At 42.5% G+C, this 22,547-nt stretch overlaps 1 protein-coding gene across 1 annotated transcript in view; it reads left to right on the top strand.

Moving 5' to 3' along the window:
• rev1 (REV1 DNA directed polymerase) overlaps positions 1-22,547 on the top strand; it is a 201,666-nt gene that overhangs the window by 167,377 nt on the left and 11,742 nt on the right. The gene's annotated exons all lie outside the window — the stretch shown is intronic.

Raw genomic sequence — 22,547 nt, forward strand, 5'->3', positions numbered from 1 at the left:
CATCTCAGTCCCAAATGGCTGATCTCTTACCCTGAGACTAAACCCCATAGTTTTAGACTCTCCAGCCAGAGGAAACAGGCTCTCAGCATTTACCCTGTCAAATCCTCAGAATCTTAGAATCTAGAAGAAAAATATATCATTCTTCTAACTTCCAGAGTATAAGCCCATTCTATTCTCTCTCTCATAGGACAACCCTCTCATCCCAGGAATTAATCTGGTTGAATATCCTGTAAGGCTAGTATATCCTTCCATAGGTAGGGAGCTCAAAACTCTGCACTACTTACTCCAGGTGTGGTCTCACCAAAGCCCTGTACAATTGCAGCAAGACTTCCGTAGTCTTATACTCCAACCCTTTGCAATAAAGGTCAACATACCATTTGCCTTCCTAATTCCTTCTTGTACCTGCACGTTGTCTTTGTTTCATATACAAAGACACCCTCTCAACATCAACTTTTAATAATTTCTCACCATTTAAAAAAAGAACAATTTTCCCCAGATTATACTCAATCTGTCACCTTTGTGTTTGCTCTCTTAGCCCATCTATATCCCGTTGCAGACCCTTTGGAGTCCAGATGGGAGGCGGGAAGACATTGGGAGAGAAACCTATTGTGTTCCCGCTGCCGCCTCCTGACTGGAAGCAGGCAACTAATTAATCCAATTAATTGGCCTATTGACGGCCATTTTACCACACCGCCAGGATTTTACAAGCCTTGGATGGAACGGCCCCGCCATGTGGTGATCCGCCACTACATCGATCAGATCTAAGCTCTGCAGTCCTACCACATGCAGTCGTGACTAGTGGTGGACAATTAAACAACTAACAGGAGGAGGTGGCTCCACAAATATCCCCATCCTCAATGACAGGGGAGCCCAGCGCATCAGTGCAAAAGACAAGGCTGAAGCATTTTCTTCAATCTTTAGCTGCAAGTGCCGAGTGGATGATCCATCTCGGCTGCCTCCTGAAGTTCCCAGCACAGAGATTCCAGACTTCAGCCAATTCGATTCACTCCACGTGATATCAAGAAATGACTTGAAGGCACTGGATACTGCAAAGGCTATGAGCCCTGATAACATTCCGGCCAAGCTGTTCCAGTACAGCTACAACACTGGCATCTACTCTGCAATGTGGAAAATTGCCCAGGTATGTCCTGTACGCACAAAGCAGGACAATTCCAACTCGGCCAATTACCGTCCCATCGGTCTACTCTGAATCAACAGTAAAGTGATGGAAGATGTCGTCGACAGTGCTATCAAGAGGCACTTGCTTAGCAATAACCTGCTCAGTGACGCTCAGTTTGGACTGCAGCAGTTCAAGAAGGCAGCACAGCACCAACTTCTCAAGGGCAATTAGGCAACAAATGCTGTCCTAGCCAGCAATGCCCACGTCCCATGAATGAATTTTTAAAAATCGGGGCGCCTTTCAGGAGGCTCCATGCCCAAAGAAGGGCCCCCCCAGCAACAGTGGGGCAGGGGCCTGACTGCCTGGCACATCCAGCACACACTCACTGGCCCTTCAAGGGTGCCTCAATTTGGAGCCGCCCTCTCCTCCTTGCAGCCTCAGCAGCAGCCACTTCTATCGATGGCACTGTTGAGACTGCAGATTTGCCTGTCATCTGAATGGCTTGCAGAGAGACAGACCACCATCCTTAATTGGATGCCTCTTAATTGATCTGTCCAATCGATATGAAGATTAAAATCACCCATGATTATTGCAGTACCTTTCTTAGAAGCCCCCATTATTTCTTCATTTATACTCTGTCCTATAGTGTGGCTCCTGTTGGGTGACCTATAAGCTACTTCCACCAGTGATTTCTTTCACTTGCTATTTCTTATCTCGACCCAAACTGATTCTACATCTTGATCTTCCGAGTCAAGATCATTTCTCACAACTGTACTGATCTCATCCTTTATTAACAGAACTACCCCACCTCTTTTCCTTACTATCCTTCCGAAATGTCAAATACCCTTGAATATTCACTTCCCAGCCTTAGTCACTCTCACACCACGTCTTTGTAATGGCTATCAGAACATACCCATTTATTTCTATTTGTGTTATTAATTCATCCATCGTGTTATGAATGCTGTGTGCATTCAGATAAACACAGATAACTCTTTCTGTTTACCATTTTTCCCCTAGTCTGACCCTATTTGCTGGTGCACTCTTATGTTTGTACACTCTTTCCCTTCCTGTCACTCTCTGGTTATCATTACTCTTATTGCCTTATCCTTTCTTGTTAACTTTCTAAATCTCCCCTCATGTGAACCCTTTCCCCTACCCCCCCCATTTAGTTTAAAGCTCTAGTTATGCAATGCACCAGGATACCAGGACACTGGTCCCAGCTCGGTTTAAGCGCAGCCCATTCCAAACGTACAGCTCTGTCTTTCCGCAGTACTGGTGCCATTGCCCCATGAATCAAAACCCATTTCTCCCACACCAATCTTTGAGCCACGCATCCAACTCTCTGATCTTATTTACCCGATGCCAATTTGTTTGTGGCTCAAATAGTAATCCAGAGATTATTACCTTTGTGGTTCTGCTTTTTAATTTTAATTGGTAATTTCAATTGAATGTACTATATTTCCCCAAATTTTAAACGAAGTCCGAGAAACACAATTAAGAAAAAAGAAAAACAACCAAAAAGCACTGGGAGAATAAAAAAAGATGTCATAGAAATTGAGCAAAAGCAATTTAGAAATTAAAGAAGTTCAGAAAGTGTAGGTGCACCTTTATTCCCTCTAGCTAATATCAGCCAACTAAACGCAGGTCAGGAATTGAACCTGAAATCTTTCTTGCTCTGTAGCTGTGGATCAAACAACAGATTGGGGCAAATCACATGGTCTTGGGCCAAAGAAACCACTACTCCCTGGTGCCTGTACATAATACAAAGTCACCTCATTTAAATATTTTGTGTTCCTGCACATAGTACCTGTCAGACTTGGTGTGGTAGGAGAGTGAGGGGCTATAATTTTGGGCATAAAATTTCAGCCACAATACTTCTTACATCTTGTTTCAGGTCATGTCACATTTCACATCTTGATATGTTTCACATGTCTTCAGTTACCTTGACAGTATCCACTGGTACTCTTTCCCCTAAACCTTGTTAACATCTTTCCCATTTTCAAAAGCATCTACCTCTAGGTCTGCCTCCTAAACTTGCCTTCACTCATTTTCCTCATTCTGTGAAGCTTTGTAAGACATTCAGTTAATCCAAAGTGTTGTCATCATTGTGGATGATTTTCCTGAATCTACTTTTGTTCTTTGTGGGTGTTCTAAAATACATAAAATTAAACTCAAAACAGCTGTTTGTCTTAAATCTACATACCACAGAAAATTGTGTACTAGATGAATGTTTCATTAGCTGCAATAATACATTCAAATCATAGAATGGTTACAACACAGGAGGCCATTCCACAGCTGCCAATGTCCAATATGCAAAAGCAAAATACTGCGGATGCTGGAAATCTGAAATAAAAACAGGAAATGCTGGAAATACTCAGCAGGTCAGACAGCATCTGTGGAGAGAAAAGCAGAATTAACATTTCAGGTCTGTAACCTTTCATCAGAACTGTGAAAAGTTAGAAATGTAATAGGTTTTGAGCAAGTGAAAGTAGGCCAGGGAAGCGAAAAAGAACAAAAGGGAAGATCTGTGATAGGGTGGAAAGCAGGAAAGATTAAATGACAAAGGTTTCATGGTACAAAGCCAAAGGGAGTGGTAATGGAACAAATAAACAAAATATGTGCCTAGAGAAGGTGTGATTGGCATGATAGTAGCTGTCCAAACACAAAGTAAACGGATTAAGAAAGAAGTGAGAAAAAAAACAGCAACAAACATGCAAAAACAAAAGCTGCTGTTCCTTGAGCTTAATTGGAACACTTGCAGGCCAAGGACAGAAAGGTCAGAGTGGGAGCAAGGTGGAGAATTGAAATGACAAGCAACAGGAAGCTTGCGGTTATGCTTGCAGACTGAACAGAGGTGTTCCACAAAGCAGTCACCGTCTGCGTTTGGTCTCCCTAATGTAGAGGAGGCCACATTGTGAGCAGTGAATACAGTATACTAAATCGAAAGAGGTACAAGTAAATCGCTGTTTCACATGGAAGGAGTGTCTGGGGCCCTAAACAGTAGGGAGGGATGAAGTAAAAGGGCAGCTGTTGCTTCTCCTGCACTTGCATGGAAAGGTGCCGTAGGAAAGGAGGAAGGTGTTGGAGGTGACTGAAGGGAGGACTAGTGTGTCGCAGATAGAGCAGTCTCTTCAGAATGCTGCAAGGAGGCGGCAGGGTAGATGTGTTTGGTGGTAGTATCACATTAGAGGTGATGGTGATGGAAATGGCAGAGGATGATCCGTTGAATACGGAGGCTGGTGGGGTGGGAGGTGAGGACAAGGGGAACCCTATTGTCGTTCTGGGAGAAAGGGGAAGGAGTGAGAGCAGAAGTGCGTGAAATCGATCGGAGACAGTCAAGGCCCGTGTCAACCACAATGTGGAGGAATTCCTCGGTTGAGGAAAAAGGAAGACATCACAAGCGCTAGTATGGAAAGTTGCATCGTCCAAACAGATGCGATGGAGACGGAGAAACTGGGCGAATAGAATCGAGTCCTTACAGGAAGTGGGGTCAAGGTAGCTGTGGGAGTCAATGGGCTCATAGTGACTATAGATTGATGGCCTATTGCCAGAAATGGAGACAGACCATGTGAAGAGGAGAGAAGGGCGGAAATTGGAAACACAGTCAATTTTCCAGTTCAGGGCGAGAGCAAGAAGTGGCACTGATACAGTTAGATATACTGATATTAACCGGAAGAAGAGTGCCCATTGTCCAAGTCTTGCAACAAATGCATCTCAATAAATGTGCAGGAAGCAGGAGCCTTGAACTAATCAATCATTATAGTTCCTGTAATCAGTCAGCACCTACACTAGTTTGCATCTTTTAAGTTGGTATTGTTACAACCAAGGCGGGAGTAATACACTGTTAATTCAGTCCCACTACTCCACAGGTCACAGCATATCAAAAAGTTTTCCACCTCCCAAAGAATAGCCAAATTACACACTTTATATGTTCGCCAAAAGAAGGAACACCAAGCCAGGTTTCTTTAAACAACAACAATATTAACTATTTATTCAAAAAGAAATAATAGATCTTAATTATTAATGAGATAAATCCATATATATGAAATGCTCCTTAGTTCCTTAGCCCTCATGCACGCACACATACATTCAAAAAAAAAGTTAATCGGGGCAAAGGATTTTTTGGTTTACAGCTGTTTCTTGGGAATAAAAAGGAATAAATAAAACTATTGAGTTTATCATGTTCTGGTAGAATGTTTTTGGTACAGTGAGGTGTCCCAGAGTCTAATAGTCAGATGCCACTCGACGTCTCCCAGGCGAGGTTGATGAACAGTCTGTGATAGATAGGCGTTCAAGACAATTCGTCTGCAGCAGACATCACACAGGTCTTTCAGCAAAGGGTGTAGTAACAGGTCTGCTTGAGTTTTAAAAAAGCAGCAGTCTAGCAATGGAAGATTTCTTGAGATTTAAGGGTTTCCCAAAACATAGGAGGCAACAGGAACCAGTCTTGAGGCAGGGATTCTTCAAAGATTGGTGGCAATAGGAATCTGCTACCTCTGACATAGGAGCAGGAGTAGCCCATTCGGCCCATCGAGCCTGCCCCACCATTCAATGTGATCATGGCTGATTTTCAATGCCTTTTTCCCACACTATCTTCATATCCCATTATGTCATTTGCATTTAGAAATCTGTCAATCTCTGCTTTAATCATACTCAATGACTGAGCTTCCACAGCCCTCTGGGGTAGAGAATTCCAAAGATTCACAACTCTGAGTCAAGAAATTTCTCCTCATCTCTGTCCTAAGTGGCTTCCCCCTTATTTTGAAATTGTGTCCCCTGGTTCTAGAGTCCCCAGTAAGAAACATCTTACCTGCATCTACCCTGTCTATCCCTTCAAGTATTTTGTAGGTTTCAATGAGATCACCTCTCATTCTTCGCAATTCTAGAGAATACAGGCCCAGTTTCCCCAATCTCTCTTCATAGGACAGTCCTGCCATCCCGGGAACAAGTCTGGTGAACCTTTGTTGCACTCCCTCTATGGCAATGACATCCTTCCTAAGGTAAGGGGAGCAAAACTGCACACATTACTCCAGGTGCGGATAACCAAGGTTCTATACAATTGAAGCAAGACTTCACTACTCCTGTACTCAAATCCTCTTGCGATAAGGGCTAACATATCACTAGTCTTCTTAATCTTTTTTTATTCATTCATGGGATGTGGGCATCGATGTCTAGGCCAGCATTTATTGCCCATCCCTAATTGCCCTTGAGAAGGTGGTGGTGAGCTGCCTTCTTGAACCGCTGCATCCATGTGAGGTAGGTACACCCACAGTGCTGTTAGGAAGGGAGTTCCAGGATTTTGACCCAGTGACAGTGAAGGAACAGCGATATAGTTCCAAGTCAGGATGGTGTGTGACTTGGAGAGGAACTTGGAGTGGTGGTGTTCCCATGCATTTGCTGCCTTGTCTGTCTAGTTGGTAGAGGTCGTGGGTTTGGAAGGTGCAGTTTAAGGAGCCTTGGTACATTGCTGCAGTGCATCTTATAGATGGTACACTGTTGCCACTGTGTGTCGGTGGTGGAGGTAGTGAATGTTTGTGGATGGGGTGTCAATCAAGTGGGCTGCTCTGTCCTGGATGGTGTTGAGCTTTTTGAGTGTTGTTGGAGCTGCACCCATCCAGGCAAGTGAAGAGTATTCCATCATACTCCTGACATGTGCCTTGTAGATGGCGGACAGGCTTTGGGGAGTCAGGAGGTGAACTACTCGCTGCAGGATTCCTAGCCTCTGACCTGCTCTTGTAGCCACTGTATTTATATGGCTACTCCAGTTCAGTTTCTGGTCAGTGGTAACCCCTAGAATGTCGATATTGGGGGAGTCAGCAATAGTAACACCATTGAATGCCAAGGGGAGATGGTTAGATACTTCCTTGTTGGAGACGGTCATTGCCTGGCACTTGTGTGGCGCGAATGTTACTTGCCACTTATCAGCCCAAGCCTGGATATTGTTCAGGTCTTGCTGCATTTCTACATGGACTGCTTCAGTATCTGAGGTGTCGCAAATGGTGCTGAACATTGTGCAATCATCAGCGAACATCCCTACTTCTGACCTTATGATTGAAGGAAGGTCATTGATGAAGCAGCTGAGATGGTTGGTGTTTGTCCATAGATCACTGAAGGCAGCAGCACAGGTAGATAAGGTGATTAGAAAGCCATACAGAATGCTTGCCTTTATTAGCCGAGGCATAGAATATGAGCAGGGAGGTTATGATGGAGCTGTATAGAACGCTGGTTAGGCCACAGCTGGAGTACTGTGCACAATTCTGGTCACCACACAATCACCAGGATGTGATTGCACTGGAGAGGGTGCAGAGGATATTGGCTGGGCTGGAGCATTTCAGTTATGAAGAGAGACTAGATAGGCTGGGGTTGTTTTCCTTAGAGCAGAGAACGCTGAGGGGGGACCTGATTGAAGTGTACAAAATTATGAGGGTCATTGTTAGAATAGATAGGAAAAAACTTTTTCCCTTAGTGGAGGGGTCAATAACCAGGATGCATAGATTTAAGGTAAGGGTCAGGAGGTTTAGAGGGGAGTTAAGGAAAACATTTTTCACCCAGAGGGTGGTTGGAATCTGGAACACACTGCTTGAAGGGGTGGCAGAGGCGGGACACTCACAACATTTAAGAAGTATTTAGCTGAGCACTTGAAACGCCATAGCATACAAGGCTGCGGGTCAAGTGCAGCAAAATGGGATTAGTTTGGACGGGTGCTTGATGGTCGGCGCAAGCGCTTTGGGCCGAAGGGCCTGTTTCTGTGCTGTAAAACTCTATGACTCTATGAGATGATTGACCTCCAACAAACACGACCATCTTCCTTTGTGCTAGGTATGACTCCAACCAGCGGAGAGTTTCCCCCCTGACTCCCATTGACTTTTGCTAGGGCTCCTTGATGCCATATTCGGTCAAATGCTGTCTTGATGTCAAGGGCAGTCACTCTCACCTCTCCTTTTGAATTCAGCTCTTTTGTCCGTGTCTGAACCAAGGCTGTAATGAGGCCTGGAGCTGAGTGGCCCTGGCAGAACCCAAACTGAGTGTCACTGAGCAGGTTGTTGCGAAGCAAGTACCGCATGATAGCACTGTCAATGACACCTTCCATCACTTTACTGATGATTGAGAGTCGACTGATGGGGCGGTAATTGGCCGGGTTGGACTTGCCCTGCTTTTTGTGTACAGGACGTACCTGGGCAATTTTCCACAGTGTTGTCGCTGTACTGGAAAAGCTTGGCTAGGGGGCGTGGCAAGTTCTGGAGCACAGGTCTTCAGTACTATTGCTGGAATATTGTCAGGGCACATAGCCTTTGCAGTATCCAGTGCTTTCAGTTGTTTCTTGATATCACATGGGGTGAATTGAATTGGCTGAAGTCTAGCATCTGTGATGCTGGGGACTTCAGGAGGAGGCCGAGATGGATCATCAACTCGGCACTTCTGGCTGAAGATTGTTGCAAATGCTTCAGCCTTATCTTTTGCACTCATGTACTGGGCTCCCCCCATCATTGAGGATGGGGATATTTGTGGAGCCACCTCCTCCTGTTTGTTTAATTGTCCACCACCATTCACGGCTGGATGTGGCAGGACTGCAGAGCTTGGATCTGATCCATTGGTTATGGGATTGCTTAGCTCTGTCTATCGCATGCTGCTTATGCAGTTTGGCATGCAAATTGTTGCAGCTTCACCAGGTTGAAACCTCATTTTGAGGTATGCCTGGTGCTGCTCCTGGAATGCCCTCCTGCACTCTTCATTGAACCAGGGTTGGTCTCCTGGCTTGATGTTAACGGTAGAGTGGGGAATATTCCGGGCCATGAGGTTACAGACTGTAGTTGAGTATAGTTCTGCTGCTGCTGATGGCCCACTGCACCTCATGGATGGCCAGTTTTGCATTGCTAGATCTGTTTGAAATCTATCCCATGTAGCACGGTGGTAGTGCCACACAAGATGGAGGGTATCCTTAATGTGAAGGCAGGTCTTAGTCTCCACAGGGACTGTGCGGTGGTCACTTCTACCAATACTGTCATGGACAGATGCATCTGCAGCAGGCAGATTGATGAGGACGAGGTCAAGTATGTTTCTCCCTCTTATATGCTCTGCTATGGGTACCCGCATTGGTTCTAATTAAGGTTGTCTTTTTGTGAGATATGTCGAACATTCCTTGTTCCAGTCCTACTCAGGCCCCCTCCCCCAACTCATTTTGCGGTACATTGATGACTATATCGGTGCCATTTCCTGCTCCTGCCCGGAACTGGAAAACTTTATCAACTTTGCTTCTAATTTCCACCCTTCTTTCTCCTTTACATGATCCATCTCCGACACTTCCCTTCCTTGACATCTCTGGAGATAGGCTATCTACTAATATTCATTATAAGCCCACCGACTCCCACAGCTGCCTTGACTGCACTTCTTCACACTCTGCCTCCTGTAAGGACTACATTCCATTCTCTAAGTTTCTCCGTCTCCTGATGATGCTACCTTCCACGACAGTGCTTCTGATATGTCTTCCTTGTTCCTCAACTGGGGATTCCAGCCCCCCCACTGCGGTTAACAGGGCCCTCAACCGTGTCCAGCCCATTTCCCCACCTCTACCCTCACACCTTCCCCTCCCTCCCAGAACCGCAACAGGGTTTCCCTTGTCCTCACTTTCCACCCCACCAGCCTCCACATCCAAAGGATCATCCTCTGCCATTTCTGCCACCTCCAGCGTGATGCCACTACCAAACGCATCTTCCCCTCCCCTCGCCTGTCAGCATTCCGAAAGGATTGTTCCCTCCGTGACACCCTGGTCCACTCCTCCATTGCCCCCACCACCTCGTCCCCTTCCCACGGCACCTTCCCTGCAATCGCAGGAGGTGTAATACCTACCCCTTTACCGCCTGTCTCCTCACTATCCCAGGCCCCAAACACTCCTTTCAGGTGAAGCAGTGATTTACTTGTACATCTTTCAATTTAGTATACTGTATTCACTGCTCACAATGTGGTCTGCTCTACATTGGGGAGACTAAACGCAGATTGGGTGACCGCTTTGCGAAACACCTCCGCTCAGTCCGAAAGCATGACCCAGAGCTTCCGATTGCTGGTCATTTCAATACTCCCCCCTGCTGTCATGCTCACATCTCTGTCCTGGGATTGCTGCAGTGTTCCAGTGAACATCAATGCAAGCTCGAGGAACAGCATCTCATTTACTGATTAGGCACACTACAGCCTGCCAGACTGAACATTGAGTTCAATAATTTCAGAGCATGACAGGCTCCCCTTTATATTTTTATTTTTTGTTAGTTTTTCTTTTTTATGTTTTTATTTTTGTTTAGTTTGTTTCTACTGTGCCTACCCACTGTTTTTTTCATGTTTGTGCTTGGGGCCAGGTTGTTCAGTTTTCTGTCAATTAACACCCTCTCTGTACTAACGCTTTGTCTTTCACCACACCATTAATATACTGTTTGCCTTTGTTCCATGACCTTCTGGTCAGTTATTCTCTGTGACCTTGTCCTATCAACGCCTTCTCTTTTGTTATCTCTTGCCACCCACTGCCGCATCCCCCCCCCAGCCCCGCTTTACTTGTTTAAAACCTATTACATTTATGGCTCTGCCGGTTCTGATGAAGGGTCACTGACCTGAAGTGTTAACTCTGCTTCTCTCTCCATAGATACAGCCAGACCTGCTGAGTATTTCCAGCATTTCTTGCTTTTATTTATGTTTTTCCCTCTTGTTGGTTCCCTCACCACCTGCTGCATACCCAGTCTAGCAACTATGTCCTTTAGGACTTGGCCAGCTCAGGCAGTAGTGGTACTACTGAGCCACTCTTGGTGATGGACATTGAAGTCGCCCATCCACAGTACATTCTGCACCCTGCCACCCCTCAGTGCTTCCTCCAAGTGCTGTTCAACATGGAGGAGTACTGATTAATCAGCTGAGGGAGGGCAGGAGGTTTCCTTGCCCATGTTTGACCTGATGCCATGAGACTTCATGGGGTCCGGAAGCGATGTTGAGGACTCCAAGGGCAACTCCCTCCTGACTGTATACCATTGTGCCACCACCTCTGCTGGGTCTGTTCTGCCCGTGGGACAGGACATACCTGGGGTTGGTGATGGCAATCTCTGGGACATTGCCTGTAAGGTATAATTCTGTGAATATGACTATGTCAGACTGTTGCTTGACTAATCTGTGGGACAGCTCTCCCAACTTTGGCACAAGCCCCAAGATGTTAGTAAGGAGGACTTTGCAGGATCAACAGGGCTGGGGTTGCCATTGTCGTTTCCAGTGCCTAGGTCAATTCTGGGTGGTCCATCCAGCTTCATTCATTTTTATTGACTTGCTGCACCTGCATATTAGCTTTCAGTGACTTATTGACGAGGACACGCAGGTCCCTTTGTACATCTACACTTTCTAATCTCTTAACATTTAAGAAAAGCACTGCACATCTGTTCTACCAAAGTGGATCACATCACATTTTTCCACATTATATTACACGTTCTTGCCCACTCACTAAATCTTTCCAAATCCCCTGGAAGCCTCTGCATCTTCCTCACCACACACATTCCCACCTTGTTTTGTGTCATCTGCGAATTTGGAAATATTACATTTGGTCCCCACATCCAAATCATTGATATATATTGTGAACAGTTGGGGCCCAAGCACAGATCCTTGCAGTACCCCACTAGTCAGAGCCTGCCTACATGAGAATGACCCATTTATTCCTACTCTCTTGTTTTCTGCCTATTAACCAATCCTTAACCCATGTGCTTAATTTTGTTAACCAACCTCCAGTGGGGGACTTTATCAAATCTTCTGAAAATCCAAATATACCATGTCCACTGACTCCCCTTTATCAATTCTGTTAGTAACATCCTCAAAAAATTCCAACAGGTTTGTCAAACATGATTTCTCATTCATAAATCCATGTTGACAATGCCCAATCAAATCATTATTATCCAAGTGTCCAGTTATCACATCCTTTAGAATAGATTCTAGCATTTTCCCAGGTTAACAGGTCTGTAATTCCCTGTTTTCTCTCTCCCTCCTTTCTTAAATAGTGGGGTGACATTTGCAAACTTTTCAATCTGCAGGAACTGCTCCAGAATCTATTGAATTTTGGAAGATGCATCCACTATCTCCATAGCTACCTCTTTCAACACTCTGGGATGTAGCCTATCAGGTCCTGGGGACCTATCAATCTTCAGCCCCATTAATTTCTCCAATACAACCTTCTTACTAATACTAATTTCCTTCAATTCCTCATTCCCCCCAATCCCTTGGCTCTCTAATGCTGGGAGATTTCTTGTATCTTCCTCAGTGAAGACAGACACAAAGTAAACATTTAGCTTCTCTGCCATTTCTCTATTTCCCATTATAAATTCTCCTGACTCTGCCTGTCATGGACCCACATCTATCTTCGCCAAATGTTTCCTTTTTACGTACCTAGAGAAGCTTTTACAGTCCGTTTTTATATTTTTTGCTAGCATACATTCATATTCTATTCTCTCTTTCTTTATCAGTTTCTTTGGCCTCCTTTGCTGTATTCTAAAATCCTCCCAATCCTCAAGCTTACTACTATTTCCGGCAACTCTATATGCCTTTTCTTTTCGTCTTATACAATCGTTAACTTCCTTTGTTATCCACAGTTAACTGCCTTTACTTTTGTGGTTTTTGTGCCTTGAAGGAATGTGTAGTTGCTGTAACCTATGTAATAATTCTTTAAAGACTATCCATTGCCTATGTACTGTCATACCTTTTAATATATTTTCCCAATTCACCTCAGCCAATTTGCCCCTCATACCTTCATAATTTCCTTTGTTCAAATTTAACACCCTGGCTTCAGATCGAACTACCTCACTTTCAAACATAATGTAAAATTCGGTCATATTATGGTCACTCATCCCCAAAGGTTCTTTTACAACAAGATTATTAATTATCCCTTTCTCATTACATAATACTAGATCTAAAATAGCCTGTTCTCTAGTCGGTTCCTCAACATACTGCTCTAGAAAACCATCCTGAACACACTCCAGAAACTCATCCTCCATAGCATTAGAGCTCATTAGGTTTACTCAGTTTATATGCAGATTGAAGTCACCCATGATTACTGTATTACCCATGCTACATGCTTCTCTAATCTCCTGATTAATGCCATGCCTCACACTACCACTATAAACAACTCCTACCCTTGCTGTTTCTTAGCTCCACCCAAACACAAAAACAACAAAAGTAAAGGCAGTCAACTGTGGATAACAGAGGAAGTTAAGGATTGTATAAGATTAAAAGAAAAAGCATATAAAGGTGCCAGGAATAGTAGTTTTGTTCTTCTGATCTGAGATCCGCTCCCTTACTAATGTACTGATCCCATCCCTTATGATCAGCGCAACACCACCTCCTTTTCCTTTTTGTTTGTCCTTTCTAAATATCGAATATCCTTGAATATTCAGTTCCCAGTCTTGGTCGCCCTGTAGCCACGTTTCTGTTATGGCAAATAGATCATACCCATTTACCTCTATTTGGGCCTTTAAGTCACCTGACTTGTTGAAAATGCTGCGTGCATTCAGGTAGAGTGCCCTTAACCTTGTCTTCTTGACATTCTGCATTCTAAACTTAGTTGATGCGCACCTTTGTTTTGCCTGCCTTCTAATGTCACTTGCTACTTTTCTACCTCCTGTTATCAGCTTTACTTCCTTCCAATTTGAGCTACCCCTCAGGTTCCCATCCTCCTGACAAGCCAGTTTAACCCCCAACACTAGCAAATCTCCCTGCGAGGATGTTAAGGTGTAGCCCGTCCATCTTGTACAGGTTCTACCTGCCCCAGAACTGGTCCCAATGCCTCAGAAATCTGATGCCCTCCCTCCTACACCAATTCTACAGCCACATGTTCAATCGATCAGTCCTCGTATTCCTATGCTCACTAGCATGTGGCACTGGGAGTAATCCTGAGATTACTGCTTTGGTGGTCCCACTTTTTAATTTCCTTCCAACTCCCTAAAATCTGCTTTCAGGACCTCATCCTACCTATGTCATTGGTACCAATGTGGACCATGACCTCTGGCTGTTCACCCTCGTCCAGAAGAATATCCTGCAGCCGCTCCTTGACATCCTTGACCCTGGCACCAGGGAGGCAACACACCATCCCGGAGTCACGTTTACTGCCACAGAAATGCCTGTCTGATCTCCTGACTATCGAATCCCCTATCACTATTGCTCTTCTACTCTGACATACAGGGTTTTTTCCTCTGAAAAGCAGTCTTCCTCTGCAGAGAGAAGTAACTCTTTTTCACCTGGGTCTTTTTCTCTCTCCTGGCAAATCATAGCCACATTTCAAATGGAGGATTTCTTTTCAAAAGATGCAAGTCTTCCTTTACAGAGAGGGGTCTGTTTCTCCAGTTTCCAGGCAGGTCACAGCCAGATTTCAACTGCCTGCTCCTTGTCCAGCTCACTTTTTTTTTCACAATCCAAAAGTGAAACTAACTTCAAATCACATGATGATCATAAAATTTGAGTAAAACTTAATAAACTTGTTCTGACTTTGTCTCAATAAAGTAGATTCACAACTGAACATTTTGGCACATCTGTTTTTGTACCAGTAAGGGGGACAAATCTTAGAGTTATGATTTTACAAAAGACACATAAGTTCTTACTATGAAAGGCACACTATCTTACCTATAACACTCACATCAAGCTTATATTTATATAGCACCTTTAACATAATAAAACATCCCAAGGCGCTTTACAGAAACATTATAAAATAAAGTATGACACTGAACCACATAAGAAGATATTCGCTCAGATGACCAAAAGCTTGGTCAAAGAGGTCGATTTTAAGGAGCGTCAAAGAAGAAAAGCGAGGTGGAGAGGCAGAGGGGTGTAGGAGGGTATTCCAGAGCTTGGAGCCTAGGCAACTGGAGACGTGGTCATCAATGGTGGAGTGATTAAAATCAGGGATGCACAAGAAACCAGAATTAGAGGAGCACAGATATATTGGAGGGTTGTAGGGCTGGAAGAGATTGGCGATAGGGAGGGGGGGGCAAGGCTTGGAGCAATTTGAAAACAAGGATGAGAATTTTAAAATCAAGCAATTGCCTGACTGGGAGCCAATGTAGGTCAATGAGCATAGGAGTAATAGGGGAATGGGACTTGGTGCGAGTTAAGACACGGTTAGCAGAGGTCTGGATGACCTCAGGTTTACAGAGAATAGAATGTGGGAGTCCAGCCAGCAGTGTTTTAGAAAAAGTCAAGTCTAGAGGTAACAAAGGCATGAATGAGGGAATTCCTAAATACCTTGAAGGAGAATTTCACCTTACTATAAATGAAACAGATGCAGCTTAATAACTGCCCCCACTGGAGTATCTTTCAAAGAAGTGCCCAGGAGCTTCTGATCATTTTCTGCCAATTTGGGACAGTTGCAGAATCTGTCATGGAACTGGAACCAGATCCAGCACTTGCAGACTCTCAATCCCAACTGAGCAACTGGTGGAATTGGGGGGGTGCGGATAATAAACAGCTTGCGGGGGAAGGGTAATAAACAGAGCTCACAGGGGATGGACAATATATACGACATTGGCGGGGAGGGGCAATAAACAGAGCTCGCGGGGTGGGGCAATAAATGGCATTGGTGGGGGAGGGGCAATAACTGGAGCTCGTAGGGAGGGGGCAATAAACAGCTTGTGAAGTGAGGCAATAAATAGCATCTGTGGGGGGGGGCAATAAACGCGTCAAGTGTGGGAGGGGCACTAAATGGCACTGGTAGGGAGAGAGGCAATAAATAGCACTCGAGGTAGGGCAATAAATGGTTCTAATGGGGGAGGGGCAATAAACAGCATCGGTAGGGGAGGCACAAGAAACAGAGCTCATGGGGAGGGGCAATAAATGGTTGGCGAGGAGGGGAAATAAATGGAGCTCATGGGGGAGAGCAATAAATAGAGCTCACGATAAGGGGCAATAAACGGCATCGGTGGGGAAGCACAAGAAACAGAACTCGTGGGGAGGAGCAATAAACAGCACTGGTGGGGAGAGAGGCAATAAACAGCACTGGCAGTAAAGGGTAATAAATGAAGCTTGAGGGGGGCGGGTCATTAAACTGCATTTTTGGTTGGATTGCGTGATGCCACTGCTGTATACTGCTGTGCCAGAGCAGACAGTTGCGTTTCAAGCAGGAAGCACGACCCAAAAACGAGACTATCTGGTTGGGTCAAATAACCATTTGGACCTCAGGGGCAGAACTACAGAACTTTCTCTTTGGGCCGGTCTGTCTCAGAAAGGCAGGTTCCACTCTCAGTGCCCCCTCAGCCCCTGCCGATTGTCACAGCCATGGCAACCTGACATGTGCAAGTTCTCCCCACTGCCCACTCCATGGCGAAATGGCACCAGCAGCATTTCTACCCTCAGCTTTCAATGAGACTGAGTAAAAAATAGGGAAGGATCTGCAACCAGGAAAAGGACAGCTGCCCCATTAAGAGATGTTTCTGTCAGAGCTAACAGTAGCTTTGATTGTTTCAACTAAAGGAAGCTTACTGGTGCAACGAAAAGTGAAAAGAAAATTACCAATCCATTCCCTTATGGGGGACGGAAACAGGAGCAACTCCATCCTGCAGCAGCCTCTTTTAGAGCATGTCAATTATTAAAGATAGAATAGAGCGGATAATAAAATGCAGAACTTCGTAGCTCCATGGAATCATGTTTTAGATTATGCTTCCTATGAATACAATCACAACAGAATCAACAATGTAACCACTCAATGCCAACACATTGGCAATATTAATTGAAAATTTGCCTTCCGCATGAAATATGCTGATGGGTACCATGTTCGTACTGGATATAAACATTTCACTTACTTATTGAATGTACATGTGTACAGAATGAAATACAAAAGGCAAATGTTGTTTTGATGCAGTAAAATCACATTTTATTTCAAGTGTATACATTGTTACCACCAAGGCAGGAGGAGTACACTGTCTTTCTCTAGTTCCACTTCTCCACAGGTCACAACATATATTTAAATGTATACCCAGTTACCGATGCGGCCAATTATACACTCTATTTTAGTTTCAGAATAAAATCCGCCAACCAGTTTTCTTTAATAAACAACAAAAGTATTACATTTATCCTAAAACAAGACTTAGTCAATAAAGATGCCAAGCTTTAACACACAGTTTGAAATAGGACCGTAAATATATATGTTCCCTTCTAAATACCCAACACACACACACCAGTTAAAGAAAAAATAAAGATGCTTTGGCCAAAGTACTTGTTAATTCATGAAGAAAAAGGATAAGATATTCCATGTTCCAGATGGCTTACAGTCATGCGTCCAAGTACACATAAATGGGTCACTGGGATCTTTTCTGGAGTAGTTCTTTTCAGGCAGCATCAAGAATTAATCTGGCAGGCTTTCCAGGAGCTTCTCAGGAGAAGTGTGGCATCAAGGGTTTTAGCTATCACACACTGGATTTTTGCAGGGTTTCTCAGAGAAGTGGAGAAAAGATGAGTTGGGTACTTCTATCTTAGCAGGCTTACCCCCAACTGACATTCAAAACAGTCCACACGCCAAGCAGAAAGTCAAAACCTCCTGACCACCATAAATCTTGACATGTCACTTCTCTTGTAAACAACTCCCATAGTCAGAAGGCATCTGTTGTTTACTTAGCTGAAGATATGTGACCTCCAGTAAATGTTTTTAAACAGAGTCCTTCCATTGACCCTGTAAAAAAAAAAGTCCAGCATCTATGGAATCACTTCAGATCAAATATTTATTATTTAGGCAAAATACACATCACCTCCAGGTATAAATAACTTTAAAGCTTTATAGTTTATTCATTGAAAATCTCTGGTAGTGAAAGTTTTATCTTTGATAATTGGTAGAAGCACATTCAAAAAGTAAACTGTAAAAAAAAATACTAAACAAGGTGTCCCTAAACCACTTGTATTGTGGACATCACAATCTTGCAAGTATTCAACAGTCTGTTGAGTATTTTTAGTGCAACTACTTGGCAAATGCATCCACGAATTGAATAAAAAGAAATGTAACCTACCAGTATAAATTAGGAAAATGCAAAGATACCTAACCACTTATTACTTTTTCATGGCTACCTCCTTTTATTGAAGTTTTAATTAAGGCCATGGATTCAATTTGAAAACCAGTAAGGAATTCCCATTCCAACTGCTCTCACTAGTATTCCAATTCAAAGTGTGCCCAAGTTCTTGCAATGCATTGGGTGCTCCGCAGCAAAACAGATGATGAGCTCATTGTTGTTTAAGGATTTCCTCTTTCCAGATAAAGAAATATTTGAGGATTAACAATTAGTTTGTTTACTGTTCAAACAGCCTTGTAAGAATTTTAAGTGGCAGATGCCCCTATTTTAAATGAGATGAATCTAAACTTCTTGACCTATCAACACTATGCTCAAGACCTTTGGTTTTGTACAGATCAGATTTGCCGCTTTCATTTTCCAAAGTACCTTAATCAAGTACTACTAACAAAACAACCTCAAGACAATGTTTGAACATGGCTACATAAACATACACATGGTTAACACATGGCATGATAGTGTTAACTTATGAATGCTAAATGGCAAATTGGATATCTGAGTAATGGTCTAAAGACAATCCAGATGTGAGAAACTATAGTAACTATATATGTTCCTATCTTCCACATAACACTAATAGAAGTCATGTGTAAACAACTCTTTACGGAGTTTTCAGGATCAGGGGCATCATGATAACTCCTGGTGCTATATCATTATTCTTCATTATGAAACCAATTTTTTCATGGTCCTATACCAATTTGGCTACAGTGGTAAACAATCTTTTGATTAAAGCCTGAAATCATTTTTCAACAGCAGCTAGAGATTTAGTTTGAGAAAATCAACTTTGACCTTTAGATCTATTCTGTGTGCCTATCCGAACTCTGAGGCAATGGAAATATTCCCAGTTTCAATTTTGGCGATTGACTTCTTCCATTACAGTTTAATATTGTAAGGAAAAGCAACAAATTGGCATAATTTTTATCCTGATATTCAACCAGCATGCCTTGGGAAGCTGGAAACAGTGCTGATGGAAGAAATAATTTGTTTTTAGTCTTTTAAAATGAAACATGCTGAGCTGTGGTAAGGCAGTGAAACTAAACAAATGCTATTGGAAAGAAATAGTGCGAGCGAACAAGAGACATTGGTATTTGGATAGACATTCGAGACTGTACAAATTAGATAAGATGGGGCTTAGTTCTACAAGCATCTTTAACTGGAAGGTTAACTACAAGAGGCTTCATGTGATGGAAATTTACTGAAAGAAAGCTCAAGAAAGATGGACAACTTTCTGGGCGGGTTGAAATCCTATTGCTTCATAGGGCTCAGAAATATAATTGGGCATCGTAAAGCTTCATAGGACGGTATGGCCTGTCAATAGAGTAACCCTGGTCCATCCCCTGAAAAGGGATATAAAAGGTTGAACCCATCAGAGAATTGCAGTCAAGAGGTGGGATCTGGACTGAGGATTGAAAGGAAACTGCAAAGAACAGAAGCTTGCCACTTCAGGTGATTGTATTTGATATATTGAAATATATTTGAGCATTCTGATACCAGATATTGTTGAAGCATTTATTTGCTGGGCATACAGTAACAAAGCATTTTTTTTATTATTTTATTTTCTTTCTCGACCTATTAAATCAATAATCATTTTCTGTAATCATTTTTAAATCTGTGCTCACTTTAAATCTGAAATAATTGGTATAAATAAATCATAGCCACATTGTTATAACAACCTTTTGAGTGAGTCATCAATTTGTTCTCTTGTAAATCGCTGGTCAAAATGAACAATAAGCCTGTGTGAGCGTTTTAAATTAAATAGGCTTACAGAAATGGCATCCCTGGGTGGGTCTGCATAAAGAATAATAAAATGACATGCTCATGTTTAAAGGGGAAAACCATGGATGAAGTAGTAACCAGTATATAGCAAGAAAGTTACCTTTAAATAAGGGGTGGGTTTGAATGATCCAAAGTGGAGGTAACGTGGTGTGTGAAGCAGAACAATGGATGCTAGGTACAACCTGCTGCCCTAGTAGTCTAAAGACTGTTTGGTTTATGGTATACCAGAGACAGTTTAAAGATGGTGAATGCGAAATAATCCAGTTACGAAAAGAACTCAAAAGCAAGTGACAGAGTGGCAGTGGTTAATAGGTTGTTAAAGGAGATACAAGAAAAAAAGACATGCATTTATATAGCACCTTTCATGACAACCAGACATCTCAAACATTTTACAGCCAATGAAATACCTTTTTAAATGTAGTAATTGTCGTAATGCAGGAAACGTGGCTACCAGTATGCACACAGCAAATTCCCACAAACAGCAATGTGATAATGACCAGATAATGTGTTTTGGTGATGTTGATTGAGGGATAAATATCAGCCAGGACACTGAGGATAACACCTCTGCTCTTCTTCAAAATAGTGCTATGGGATATTTTACATGCACCTGAGCAAGCAGATGGGGTGCCTCGGTTTAACATCTCATTCCAAAAGATGGCACCTCCAACAGTGGAGCACTCCTTTGGTACTGCACTGGAACATTAGCCTTGATTTTTATGTTCTTGCCCAGAGTAGGACTTGAACCCAAAACTTTATACCTTATAGGTGAGCATGCTACCAACTGAGCCACAGCTGACATGACAAGAAGAAAGAGAAAAGTATGAGTGAGGAGGGTTAAAGTTACAGAACATGAGAAAAGGAGATTGTGCAGGAGCATGTAGAGTGACAGCATTCAAGTATTGTAAAAGTGTGGCATAAAAGAAAACCCTGAGTTAGGAAAAATGGTTAAGAGGAAAATAAATAAGTTAAAAAGGCCCACAGTAAAAGTTAAAACTGTTGAGAGAAAAGAATAGGCACATTTTCTGTTTTTAAGGGAAAGGTAACTGGATTTTCTTTTCAGTTTCTGTGTATGATGAGAATCGTGGGAAGCTTCCTGTGAATGAAAGTCTGTGTGCCCGTGCTCTTCTCTGCACAACTACAAGTTATTAACCCTTTGAAATCTTATCTTTAATGTTGGGAACATAAGTTTGTTACTTGTCGTCTATGTATGTACATGCGTCTGTATCGTTGTGGGAAACTTGAGCCATGTTTTGGTCGTGGACTGGTTTAAGCTGTGTTTTTCTTGGGTCAAAACCTGGGAATATCACAGATTTTTGGCACTTTGAGTTCATAACCCATTATAGAAATCAATATTTCTAAGTTCCATAGAAGTATGAAAGACTCTGTTAATTTTAATTTAAGATTGAGCACCCAGGAATTGGGATATAAAAACTAAATTACTTTTTAAATTAAAGATGCTTGTGTGGATTTTATTTTGATTAAAATTTAGTTTTGCAACTGTGAAAGGCAGCAAAGAGTTTGCTTTATAAGAGATAAGCTTCTGCCTTGAAGCCAAGCTTGCTAAGATTGAACTTTTCAAAACACTTTGCTCTAATTGGACTGGAAGTTTAAAAAAAATTTTGTTGCCTTTTGCAGTTTAAAGACACGTCTTACTGTTTTTCTAATTGAGGTTAAGTAGCAAACATCAGATATTGAAAATTGGTTTAAGGGAGTAAAAGGATAAATAAAGGAGATATGGGAAAGATTCTGCTCCCTTTTCTACTGTTAAAAACTGCAAGGTTGCAACGTTGTCTCTTCAAAACAGTGGTGGAAGATTTGGAGCTCACAAGCTGTGGAAATCTCTGCTCTCGTTAACTCTTTTTGGTGTAAGCATGTTGAAGGTTTTATTTAACTGTGAAAGCTAACTTTTCTTTAGTTTTATTTACAGTCATTTGGAAAGGTGCCTGAAGAAAGAACAGGGAAAATGATGCAATTTATATTTTCTTTTTAAAGTGTGTGCTATCCAGTTCTGTGTTTACTTCATAAGTGTTGCGTTGAATTAAGTTGAAATTATTAGGGTTTACTAACCTGTTAAGTTGTGAAAACTCAAATTTTATTGAGACCACAATGAAATTCTGGTTATGATGATAGAATATGCGGGAGTCTTTAGTTCTGGACTTAAAGCTTTTACATGTAACATTGGCAGTTTTGAATTTCTTAAACGTTTAATCATGTGAACTAGAATGTGGGAGATTTGAGGTGATGCTGGTTGTTTAGTCATCTTGGTTAGAGTCAGAATCATTTACAGCGTAGAAGGGGGCCATTTGGCCCAATGAGCTGTTGACAGCTTTTTAAAATATTTTAATTCACCACACCACTTTTGTGTTGCTGAGTGTAAATTTAATTATTGTACATTATTAAATTATAAATTTCTAAATTGACAGATATGATTGGACAAATTAACCCATTGGACTCTTGGACAGAGCCAAATAGATTCTTTGTGATTTTTTTTTTAAAACAGGTGACAATGATTTCAGAGTCACATGAGTACTGATATTACAGCAAGAGATTTAGCGGCTTTTTTTTTAAAGAATTTAAGAACTTATCCATTGACATCAAATGTC

This window comes from Heterodontus francisci, chromosome 6 (assembly GCF_036365525.1).
Source record: "Heterodontus francisci isolate sHetFra1 chromosome 6, sHetFra1.hap1, whole genome shotgun sequence".
NCBI classification, from domain to species: Eukaryota; Metazoa; Chordata; class Chondrichthyes; order Heterodontiformes; family Heterodontidae; genus Heterodontus; species Heterodontus francisci.